The sequence below is a fragment of the Hypomesus transpacificus genome, unplaced genomic scaffold (assembly GCF_021917145.1).
Source record: "Hypomesus transpacificus isolate Combined female unplaced genomic scaffold, fHypTra1 scaffold_30, whole genome shotgun sequence".
Taxonomy (NCBI): domain Eukaryota; kingdom Metazoa; phylum Chordata; class Actinopteri; order Osmeriformes; family Osmeridae; genus Hypomesus; species Hypomesus transpacificus.
This window is the reverse complement of record NW_025813826.1, coordinates 58,803-72,000: the sequence shown is the minus strand read 5'-3', so window position 1 is coordinate 72,000 and position 13,198 is coordinate 58,803.

Here is a 13,198-nt window from a genome sequence, read left to right as displayed (position 1 = left end):
AAAACCCAGAGAAACACAAATATCCAACGAGGCAAAATCCCGGACGATTTTGGAATCCCTGCCGGGCGCATTTTTTAGGTCTCAAAAAGAGGACATGTCCGGGTAAAAGATTACGTCTGGTCACCCTACTATTACTGTATCTGAAGTATCTTTCCCGAAATTCAGCCTTGGTGCATAATTACAGCCACTACGAGCAGTCCCTCAATGAGCTTTCCTCAAAACGCGCTGTTTCTGTGTCTGTAGCTTTAAATGCTAATAAGGAAGAGAGGGGCGGCAACATGCGCTAATGTTTACAACGGATGTATCGCAATGGCTCGTAGCCCCCGTTGCTGTAAGATGCCTCGAATTTAGCCATTCTCATCTGATCACCCTGGTTTGCAGAGGTGCACACTCAATAATTTCAAAGAGGGGAAAGGCGGATATCAAAGGCCATAACACCAACAGCAGAACGTTTATCCAAATAACCAAGAAGTGCACAACACTCGCGTTACAGCGTTTGTATTCACACACACACTTGATGCCATCTACCTTTACATTAGCGACAGTAACTCAGCTGGCTCGTAGCCCCGTTGCTATAAGATGCCTCAAATTTGCCCATTCCCATCTGATCACTCTGGTTTGCAGAGGTGCACACTCATAATAATTTCAATGAGGGGGAAGGCGGATAACGCGCGCGCCATAACACCAACAGCAGAACGATTATCCAAATAACAAAGAAGTGTACAACACTGGAGTTACAGCGTTTGTATTCACATTAACTCACGCTAATGTTACAGCCACATTCTAAGGGTAGCAAGCTAGCTAACCATATACAGTAAAGCAACAAAATGATATAGCGTTAGTTAACTTACTTGTCCAAGGCAAGGCTCCAGACTGCGACCAAATGGTTGCATTTTGCGACCAGTTTTTGAGACAGTGCGAGCATTTTTTACAAGCACTCGCGCATGTGCAACCTATACATTTGGAATTTATTGGGTGTGCACAAAGGCAGCACACGTTAGCAATGATGCATAGATATGACGTTCTAGTAAGACAGCGATATCAGCGCGCCCTCAGCATTACCGTACCTAAAAGTCTGGGAAAGTTTAGGCTATTTTTCACTAGGTACCTATAAATCTAGCTAAAAGTCTTGGAACGTTTAGCCTATTTTTCGCTAGGTTCCTACGAACATGTCTTAATCTGCCAGAAAAGTGGGTTCCCTTCGTTCTTTTGGTGAGCAGTTTCAAGAGCCCTTCTTACCCGGCGTCATGGAGCCGAGCAGCTAAATACTTATTTAGCCCTAGCTTTGCTACTGTATCCCTGCCTGTGTTTGCGCTGTTATGCTCAGCAAGTATCGTGTCGTGGTGTCGGAGGACTGATTGAAAAGCACATCATACATCCATGTCATTTAGCTAAGACTTGCATGCACAGTATGTAATGTCAAAGTAGTGTATTTAAACTGAAGTGTATGTGGGGCATCGCTGTATATCAGTTGTAAAAAATGTCAGTAAAAAAAACGGACCCATCTGCAACCGACGCAAGCACACCCCACAATTTCCCCAGAAATTGTACCAGGGGCGATTCTAGGATCAGACCTTTCGGGGTGCTCAGCCCCCAATGAGAATGTGACATACATACAGTGCCTTGCAAAAGTGCTAAACCCCCTTGCTAATATAAATCTACCAGCATCAAATGATAATAAACAATATTTTTAATAATTTTTAGGGGTGCTGAGATTAAATTTAGGGGTGCTTGAGTACATTTACATTTAGCAGACACTCGTATCCAGAGCAACTTACAGTAAGTACAGGGAAAACCCCCCCGAGACAAGTAGGGTGAAGTGCCTTGCCCAAGGACACAACGTCATTTGGCACTGCTGGGAATCGATTCGGCAACCTTCGGATTACTAGCCCGACTCCCTCACCGCTCAGCCATCTGAGTACCCCTAAAAAGGGTGTTGCCTCTGAATTGGACCCTCTTTAGTTACATTAATAATTGCATTGCAGGTTATATCAGGTGTGCCCCTATATGTTCTGCTTGCGCTCCTAAATTTTTCAGTCAGGGGCTACTGTGCTCCTAGTAAAAAAAAAGTTAGTCTGGAGCCCTGCAAGGTTTGTAGCTTGACCAAGGAGAGGTAGTAATGATCCAGAATTTAATTTCAGCAAAGGCCAGCTTTGTATTGGCTCAAGTTGGGGAAACAGTAGTGGCTGAAATGTTTGGCGCAGATATACAAAACTTTGGGAAGTTGTGTCTGCGCATTTCCAGCGAAAATAAAATTAAGATACTGGTTGTGCAGAGGCTTGGATGAAGGAACTAAAAAAATACTTTTGTTTTGATTTGTACATCCAAACACTGAGCAACTGTTATGTTTGTTCATTTTCTAGCCATGATGTCTCTCCAGGAAAAGCCGATATCGCACTTGCCTTTGCACGATTGTAGCTCAGTTTTTCATGGGTTGGCCAGATTATCTGGGCGGGCAAAGCAGAGAGAAGGGCGGTAGCCTGGCTCCTTGCGACATCACAAGGAGTATATTTTTAAACCGAGCGTTTGAGCCTTCATTTTCTCAAAGGCGGAGAAGAACACCCAGGGCTTGGTTTACACCTATCGAAAATTCTAGCCACTGGGGGACCAAAGGCAGGCTAGGGAAACTCATTAATATTAAATAACCTCCTAAAATGAAGTTTTCATGTCATGTGACGTTTAGGTTGTCATGAGTATTTGGCAGTTTTCAGAAATAAAATCGGTGATTGGACAGAAAAGATATTAAGGTGGGAACCATGGGGATTTTATTTCCCATATTTGAATAGTCCGGCAGGAAAAATCCAGACTTTATAAGCGGGCGGTTCCGCCCGCGGTGGGAACGGAGAAACCTATGGTAGAAACGCGATCACAAGCCTAATAAACTAGCTAGCTTTTTTGTTCACTTCACAAGTGAAGCTGCGAGTAACGTTCCCGCTGGTGAGGAGGACATTGTTTCACATTTGTTATGCGCCGTTTTCTAGGTTAACTTTTAAGAGAAGTTGGAGTTAATAGGAAGACCTACACCAGAACTAAATTTTTTGCAGAAAACCAAAGCTTTTGGTTTTGCACAACACTATATGTTATAGTGTTAAAAGATTTATAAAACTGTGCGTACGCACACCTGTACGCAATGTTCCCTTTATAAATCACAGATTACCCACAAGTGTGCGTACGTGAATCAGCATTGTACCCCGCCCTGAACACGCCCATTTTTAACCATAAATAGTCAATGCAAAGCACCTCATGAATGCTAATCTAGTATCTCATCATGACCCTGGCATACGATTGTTCTTTACGGTGAATCATAGCGCATGACGCTAGCACATATTCACATGTATAAAACCGGTCGTACGCCAGGTCCTGCGCACCTTTCCTTTATAAATCACAATCAACGTGAGATTGACCGCACGTGAACGAGCCACTGACCCCGCCTTGCCTCCACCCATAAATTAATATGCAGATGGACTATAAATGCGCTCCTGAGGTCATTTAGTGTCTAAATTACCGTATTTATTCGAAGAAACGCCGCCCTCGAAGAAACGCAGCACCAAAAATGAACGTTTAACGCTGCAGCGTTTATTTGAAGAAATACGGTGACTGTGAGATCGTGGTTCTGACAACAGAGGTGGAGGCGAGAAAATGTGTCCTGTTTGGCGGCCTGTCATCAGGTATTAGTGACAAAAGACAGCACTTTGAGATTTAGCTAAATGTAAAGTGCATTACAAATACAATTATCATTATTATTACAGGGCCATCAATGCTGTGGGTTCAGAGAACCGGACCATGGCAGAAATTAAGAAGAAATGGTCCGATATAAAACTTTAAATGAAGAAACGAGTGGTGGCGCATCGTAACAGCATGATTTTGTCGTTCGTTTGACAACCTCAAGTTTAACAGAAGTTATTAAGTGGTGGCGGTATAAACAGAAGGCTTTATAGCATTTCCTGTTTTGGCATTTTGATATGATCATCCACATTAATGATCAAACGTTTATTTTTATGTTTTTTGAATAGTCAACGTCATAAACGTACTAGTGGAAACTTTATTTTGTAATGTTTGGTGAGTCTCGGCACTTTTCAGTTGGAATTCGCCATGTTACAGAGCCAGACAAGACTTTGCGGACAGTCCGCACATTCTCACGTCTGCTCAAAAGTTTCCGTGACGGCCCGCACATTCTCACGTCAAGTAAATCTTTATACATCACAAGGTGTGCGTGTAAACCATCGTACGCAAGCTTTTTGTGCGTACGCAACATTTATACATGAGGCCCCTGGGCATTTGATTACTTTCTTTCCACCTCACGTTAGTTTGTGTAGATAGTAAAGTCTGCCACAGAGGAAACGTTGCATGTTTTAGAAGAGTCTGGAGAAGAGTTCCTAGTGTCTGCCCAGGTTCATACAGAAAGTGGCTTACATTTTTGTTTGACTATTTCGGGATTTTTCCTCCGCCCCAGCCAGACGATGATGTGGTGTGATACCAGCTCAGACTAAATGAACTGAGAGAGAATCAGAGGGTCAACTTCCTCCACTGTCACAGCACTTTCACAGACACATGCTTCTGTCTTTCATTCTCTGCACTTCCTCCTGTCATACTTATTTATTTTCCACCTAGACATTCGACTCTCAGCCAATCTACCTTTTTCTTTCAGTTTGTAAACAAGCAGAACAATCCTTCCTCATTGCATTCATGGGAAGTTCTGAGCTTTCATAGTCACACAGCTGACTTGGTCCTGTGACTTTCACTCATGCCAAATACACCCTTAAGTGATTGGAAAAAATGCAAATGCATCTCTCTTTATTTCACACATGAACAAAGTTTTCCACACAGAAAGAGAGGCTGATGCCAAAGTCATAAACACTCCTTCACCGTAGGATTAACTGTCGAGACGCGCTGGTACAAGTGATAAGGCCCACAGGATGGCAGGGAGGGTCTTATCAGGCGTGACCAAGCCCCTTGCCTCCTTCTATCACCGACCCCACTGGCAAAAGGAAAGACTCATCCCCCTTATCTTAACTTAGCTAGGGGAAATGAAAACTTGAAACGTATAAAAAATAGACTCTTGCCATCCTCTCTGCCTAACCCCTTGGCCTCATGGTTTTGTTGTTCACACCTTCATGAATTCACAGAGACTGAAGAAAAAGGTATTGCCTTTTATTTTAATGCGTGGACATGCTTGAAATGACAACCATTTTGCAAATACTGATTTGATAGCAGTATCGTCTGATAGGCCTGGACATTCAAGAGTTCAAGAGTTGATTTGAACACCCTGTATGTATGTATGTCAGTTCTAGCGTATTTACATTTAGTCATTTGGCAGACGCTCTTATCCAGAGCGACTTACAGTAAGTACAGGGACATTCCCCCCGAGGCAAGTAGGGTGAAGTGCCTTGCCCAAGGACACAACATCATGTGGCGCGGCGGGGAATCGATCCGGCAACCTTCTGATTACAAGCCCGACTCCCTCACCGCTCAGCTGTGTATTTCATAAACAATTGGATGAACAACCAACTCCAGGTGTCAACATAAGCTTCACAGAAAAAAACCTAACCACATTCAGACTGAACAAACACAAATGACGAAGAAAGATGGATCCAGCTGTATTTCGAGCACATGACTTAGCAGGGGCCTAAAACAAACAAGCATAATCTCAAGCAGGGCACAAGTGCAGTGAGAGAATGTGTTGTGTCCTTCCCCTTTGGTGGGACACACTCTAATGGTTATATGGTTCAGGTGTGTGTGAACATGCTGGTTTGTGTGTGTGTGTGTGTGGGTGTGTGAAGCGGGCGTGGAGTTGGGTCAGGTGGCCAGAGGATGATCAGGCCTGTGCAGATAAAACTGGGATGACAGAACTGAATAAAGGCTCTTTCTTGAAGTGAAGTGAGGACAGACTGCTTCAATAACCACAACTTCAAACAACTGTGTTTGAAAATTTTCCTGTTCAGCACTAATTAACAGAAATGTGAGAATGCCGACATTCTTGACCTATATGACAATTCTGCAGTACTCCTATTAACTGATATATGGGTCAATGGTCCCATCTCATTGGGCTCTGATGTCCAAACCAAACCTGACCTCTACAAAAGAGCACATCCCCTGCCAAGTTCATAAGGGACATCCTCACCTCAGCTTCTGCTAATCTGGCATTATGTGTCAGTCTTTATTATTCTGCATTGTACTGTCTTTTGCATTAGCTTGATTGCTTTACAGTAACTGGTGAAAAGTAAGGAAGGTAAAACAAAAGTGTATGACAATTAAAAAATCTTTACAAAACCATTCCACAAAATCTGCAGGCAGATTCATATAGAAAATTGGGAAATAAAAACCTGTGAAGATTAGAGAACAATACCATTGTTCTAATACTAAATAACACTTGCTAGAACAAAGGTCACAGGTGTCAAAAGTCATACTGGACATGTTCCAGGGCAGAACTAGAGGTGTGAGCTCTGGACCTGCCTGGCAAAGGACTGTAGCCAGGGATTGTTTCAATACTGCTCTTTGGGGCTGGTTGGTGGAAACACCTTTGTCTCAATAGTTTACTTTTGAGTGCAGGTTCTGCCAAAGTCCAAATTGCAATCAGGTAGTTCCTCTTTTCTCTTAGTGCTGACCGTAACAGCTAAGGGAATCAACCACGATTTGAAACATGATATTGCAGATAAACATTTGCAAAGAAAGCCTGAAGCTTTCTGTGCTTCTTTGAAAGGAAATGATAACCAAGTGACTTACATTCTCATCAGGGTTCCTCCGGTAGGAGGAAACCTATTTTTTTTGTTAGTATTCTTTTAATTATTATTAGGGTTCCTCCGGTAGGAGGAAACCTATTGTTTTGTTAGTTAGGGTTCCTCCGGTAGGAGGAAACTTATTGTTTTTGTTCGTATTCTTTTAATTATTATTAGGGTTCCTCCGGTAGGAGGAAACCTATTGTTTTTGTTAGTATTCTTATTATGGTTCCTCCGGTAGGAAGAAACCTATTGTTTTTGTTAGTATTCTTATTAGAGTTCCTCCGGTAGAAGGAAACCTATTGTTTTGTTAGTTAGGGTTCCTCCGGTAGGAGGAAACTTATTGTTTTTGTTCGTATTCTTTTAATTATTATTAGGGTTCCTCCGGTAGGAGGAAACCTATTGTTTTTGTTAGTATTCTTATTATGGTTCCTCCGGTAGGAGGAAACCTATTGTTTTTGTTAGTATTCTTATTATTCTTATTATTATCATAGTTCTCCGCTAAATGGCCCAATAGCTCAAAAAGTCCTGGACCCGATTTTTTCAAATTTGGCCCAATGATACAACAGGTCACTCATTACTCCCAGACGGCTAGTGGCCCATGTGCGCCCATAGGTGGTGCTATAAAACACGCCCAAAGTCTACGTGATTTCCCCAGCGCCCCATTACTCCAAAATGCCTGAAAATTGGTATACATGCCTTATTTCTCATGGGGGGAAAAAAAGCCTCAAGGACCCATATTGTCAGACTTATGAATATTCTTGTACTGTCCAAATTTGGTACACCCTTCTACTCATAAACCATAGACCCAATCAACTTGAAATTAGTTACAGATGCGTAGAACACATGTCTTTACATAGGGTGACATGGAATAAGAAATGCAATACAAAATGGCTGAAAAAAGTGTATTTATGTAAATGTCCAAATTGCCTCAATACTTTTTTTGTTAATAAATCAAATATAATTTTGACTGATTGTTTTTCAAACCTAATAGGGTTCAAGACGACATAAATCTCTAGTACCATAAACAATTTCACCTTGGTATGTCAATATATGATCAATTGAATTGCTCCACAGTGCGCGCGCTCCAAATTCTCACAGACTCATCCTGCCCCTTGACACTAGGGTGACCACCTGTCCCGCTTTGCGTTGTGTCGCACAGCATCTTCACCCCTTGTTCCGCACGTCGCATATTGAAAATGCTGTGCTATACAGCGCAAAGAGGAACAGGTGGTCAACCTACTGACACATGCGCGAGCTTGGCGAGACGCACACACATCCTTTCTGGAAATGATGTGCTGACCAAGCCTCACCCTCATTTCGCTTCCAATCGCAGCTCGCCGTTACCAATATAAATTATTTTTTGGCGGCCATTGTTGTTTTTAACTGGAATCAGCGTTTCAGCGTTTTTCCTGAAATACATTTTATTAGTTATTCCTGGGGAAATTATGGAATTAAATGACCTATTTACGATACTAAAATACGTGTGCACAATAATATCAACAATATTTGCTAAATGTAGACGTTTTTAAAGGTTTTTAATTTTACCTCGAAGCTACTTCCGTTAATCAGCAGTTTGTGAAAAAGAGGCTACTTTTACGAAAGCGATTTTGGATGTAAACTACTTTAACATGTGAGCTGATTGGCCACTATGAGTAAGATATGTATACAGTTACATTAACAAAACTCTTGCTTGTAAAGTATTTCGTCTTAAATACGATGGGAACACATCACATTAACAATTCAAAAATACTTGACACACCAAATGTTGTCTTTTTTTGTCAAGCGTCCCTGAAGCTCAGATTTCGAGTCGAGTTCCATGAAGCTATTTTGTTATAGTGAATGGGTGCAGGCACTCATCGGACTTAAACTCAAATATCTCAAAAGTCCCAACTGGCTCTAATTTGAGTGACAGTTTGATTCACCAATTGAAAAACTCATCTGGGAATTTAGATTTTTGTAAGGGGAGTGCCAAGATTTTACCGAAGCCGTTTGGCTTCCTAAATAGCAGTAGAATTTAGAAGTTTAGAAGTTTTTCTAAACCGCGTCGCGTACACCATTACAGTGAGCTACACTGGTTTACAACTACAGGTATATAAGGACAATTGTACCGATGAATTGTTTACTAGTAATATAATGTCATAATAAATCATAAAAGGTTCATCGATATGTGAGGCATGTTTATTATTTTAACAATTGAAAACGGATGTATCACAGACCGCTATCGTATATGTCGTTCAACAGAGGCTAATTACGCTAACGACTCAGTCATCAAACGAAAATTGACTACTGTTTTCGAAAGTAAATGTACTGATAATATCAGCGTACATCGTATTGTACATTAAATATCACAATTGTGTTTTTTATCACAATGTTAAATGAGCAATACGTTCAGTTTGGCATTTGTTGACGCTTGGAACCCTCCGTTGTGATTACATTGAGAGCAGAACGTTTGTCCTCCCTACTTCTCAATGACAGACTCGGCTCACTCACTCACTGGCAGTGTGTAAACGATATCGTAATTCACTAAATTCTAGTCCTAAAACGTCAGGGAGGGCTGCTTTTTGTAGACAAGAGTCTACTGAAGATAGCCAGTATATAGGCTCTTTCAAAACAAGCCTATTTCATTTGTCATTTTCCTGAGAAAGCGACCTACGTTAGCCAGGCTAGTTTCACTCGTTCAGCCTATTTAAAGGTCTCTGACAGTCAGAATCACCGTTTACAGGCAAAGTTCGAGCTGGTCTTTGGTCAGACGTGTATATTGACCAGTTTAGAGCTAAATATTCTTGCCAGAGCCTGGAATCGAGCCAAATGTTTTGAGTGACTTTGCATGGCCGGGTCTCCATCAGTTCAACACATTTGGATTCAAGCTCAAGTAATGCCACTGCATTTACAGTCAAAACTGTAGTTTATGTCAAGTGTAGATGTAAAAAGCTTCATTTTTCACAACTGACATGGATCCTTTCTTCACTTTTACAGGTCCGGAGGGTCATGCAGAGGCCTGCTCAACAGAGGATGCTGAGATAAAAACTGATCTATTGCTGGACTACCCCCCTCTAGCTGGACAGAATCAGAATCAGGACAGCTTCTCTTCAGCCCTGACCCCAGGACAGCTTCATCCAGCTGGCCTGCCCTGACTGCTTTCCCCTGCCTGCAGGCCCTGCTTGCCCCTGCCTGCAGGCCCTGCTTGCCCCTGCCTGCAGGCCCTGCTTGCCCCTGCCTGCAGGCCCTGCTTGCCCCTGCCTGCAGGCCCTGCTTGCCCCTGCCTGCAGGCCCTGCTTGCCCCTGCCTGCAGGCCCTGCTTGCCCCTCCAGGGACAGACAGTCACCCCACAGACACAGTAGCTGTGCAGGCTGCTTTTTTGAGGATATTGATGAAAAAGGACAAACCAGCATTTTTTACTTTGATGAAAGTCTAAATTTGTAATCCTTTCCATGTCCCAGCATGCCTAGCTGATGACTTTAAGTGTCTTAAGTAATGAAACCAGTTCAAGTTATAGACTTTTGACCTGAATCCAATGATTAGTCATCTGAATAAAAACCACTCAAGAGAAGTACTGCTTCTTGGATGATTTGTGCTCCACATCAGTACATCTCACACATTTGCCTTTGTTTCCATGGGATTAATGAAATTGCTTGTTTCTGCTCCACCATTGTGTAATAAAAAAATATAATTTAGTACAGCAATTCCATTTTTGTGTTATCCTTTCGCATTACACACATTTAGTCAATGTACTTAAACTCAACCGATTGTTGTCATTTTACCATACTGTTCATATTGAACAGACATCAGTGTTTGGGAAGACTACTGTATATTTCCACTTTGGATCTGTATTTCCATCGTAAATTTGGTGATTTCAATTGGAAGGGGTATTAAAAGGTCTTAAAAAGTCTTAAATTTAACTTGTTTACACCTGTAGAAACCCTGTGAAGCCCCCACCCCCCACTCCAGAGACAGTTGGTGACAGAGGGGAGCAGACATTAAGTTAAACATAGTTATGCCTTAAGAGTAGAGTAAAAAATAGAGACTAAATGTGTAAATGGATGTTGAAACTCAGTTCTCTGAGTTGGTGCATGTCAGTTTAGGCAAAGGTTGTCTTTTAAACCTGTAGGTTTAAAAATAATTCAGATTTGATTGGAACTTTCTCTTTTATAAATGTATAGTCGGATATAAAACAAGCATATTAAAAGCAATTACAGTGTACAACTTTCTTAGTAAGTAGCCTAAATATTTTTTTATCATTTCGCTTTCAGTTGGTCCACAATTGTCTGCCAGGCTTTTCTCTCTGTCTAATAACAGCAGCCGTATTTCCTTGTTTACATTTTATATGCTTCACTATGCTTCAATTTCCGTAATTAGTTGCTGCTTATAGCGGGTGAAAAATATGCTGCACGCGTCTTCTCCATTTCTGCATCAGTCAATCTGTGATCGATACCATGGTCTATTTAAGAAATCTGTGAAGGTGCACTTATCCTAATTATGTACATCTGGATTGACACAGCTTCACCTTCTCATCCTGGTTTGGCAAACGTGCAACCGAATAAGCCGCGATGAGTGGATCACACTAAGTCCAGCTGCGCTTTTTCAGTTATCCTGGATTTCTTTATTCTACTTTTGTGCAACAGCCACCTGGCCTTAAACTAATCCTAACCTCAACCGTCGTTGTGACGCCTAAAATCAACCAGGCCTCCCAGGCTGCAGCCGTAAAATGGATTTTAGTTTGTAGTCTAGCTAAAATAAAACACGTACACCAAAGTAGGAAGGAGAAATAGCGGACCAGACAAGCTTTTATTTTGAAAAGCAGAAGCATGAGACGGGAGGGCATGAGACGGGAGGGCATGAGGCGGGAGGCTGCAGGCTGCAGTCATACACTCTTGAAACTGTTAGCTTGGATGTTATCTTGACATACACATGGGGTGTTGATGATGATGCGCACGCAGCTTCAAGGCAGAAAGACGCGTTACATTTCAGGAGACGCCGAGACCTTAGCGCGTCAGTAGCATCTCGTCATATCACACAGTCGGAGCACAGCTAGATCATCAGCGTCAGCGCTCTTGGGTACCCAGCATGCAGTGCGGCATGTCAAAAAACGCCAAGACTTGTGGTAAATAGTTTGGTTACAACAGCTATGCAAGGGATTTCAGTTGTTGCATTCATGCAGTTACATGTTTGTAATATTGTTGTTTGTTAGTTAAAATAATCTTGTTGGTCACCCTGAGAGTGCATTTTGTGTGGTTTAATTCGAAGTGAAAGTCGGCCATATAACATTAATATCTGTAAAGAGTTGATTATGAACTGTGCCACACCCATTGCCAATGAGGCTATTCTTGATTGTAAGTTGCCTGTGGTTCCGGAAAGCAGTCTTCAAGCCATCTTAGAGAAATTCTGGAAACAGTGTTGCGACAAATGTTTTTTGATTGTGGGAGGCGATTTCTTGTCGACATCTAAACCTCATGTGGCCGCCGCAGCATTACTCCCTTGGCATGACCTGTGCTGGGAGAGAGGGAAATAGCATGGATGGAAGTTGTGTGTAGGCAGATGTGTCTTTGTATAGGGTGAAATGGAATATGAAATGCAATACAAAATGGCTGAAAGGGGTTGTATTTATGTAAATGTCCTCATTGCCTCAATATCTTTGTGTCAATAAATACAATATAATTTTGACTGGTTTTCAAATCTTATTGGTGTCGAGATGACATCACTCTGAAGTACCATCAACAATTTCATCTTGGTATGTCAAAATATGATTGAATTTTAGTAGTTTAAACTTTGGCTGAATCTAACAACTCTTACCACAGAAGAATCATCTTACTTTTTTATACAGTAACTGAACATGAAAGTATTCAACACTGAGAATAGCTCAACGGACTGGTACAGTGACCTGCAAAATATGAAGTTGAAGGTTTGAATCCAGCCGCAGTCTTTTAGCCTTTCTTAAATTTGAATATCTGTTTAGTTAAACAGGATGACATCATTATGAAATACAATGCGCAATTTCATGCAATTCCACTTTGAAATGTCAACCGCTTCTTAACCTTTGTCCCAAAGCTGACCAAAGCTAATAATTTGCCCTTTCTACTCTTACATTTTCAACAGTTGGTGTGTAGCAGAGAGGATAGAGAGGCTGCCTTGTAACCTTATAATCATGAGTTCAAATCCCCATTCAGCCTATTGTAGTTGGCCAACATGAAGTAGTTTTGCTCTCTTGTTGTCCAACTCTTGACCTTCTACAATGTACATTTTTATAATATTTTGCCATTTTGCGGAGTAACCCGCATCGCTGCTTGCAGCTATATTTGGAGATTATTATGGGAAGGTTTAACATGAGGACAGATTGAGTGCAGCATTTTTAAGGGTTTAAAAACGCTGAAAGATGACATCTGTCACCAGATACGAGAATGATGTATGAAAGTTGAAGATCTCCCTTTGAAATCTCCATGTTCTCCTTTACTCATTCTGGGAATTTGATTCTTTGGAAATGA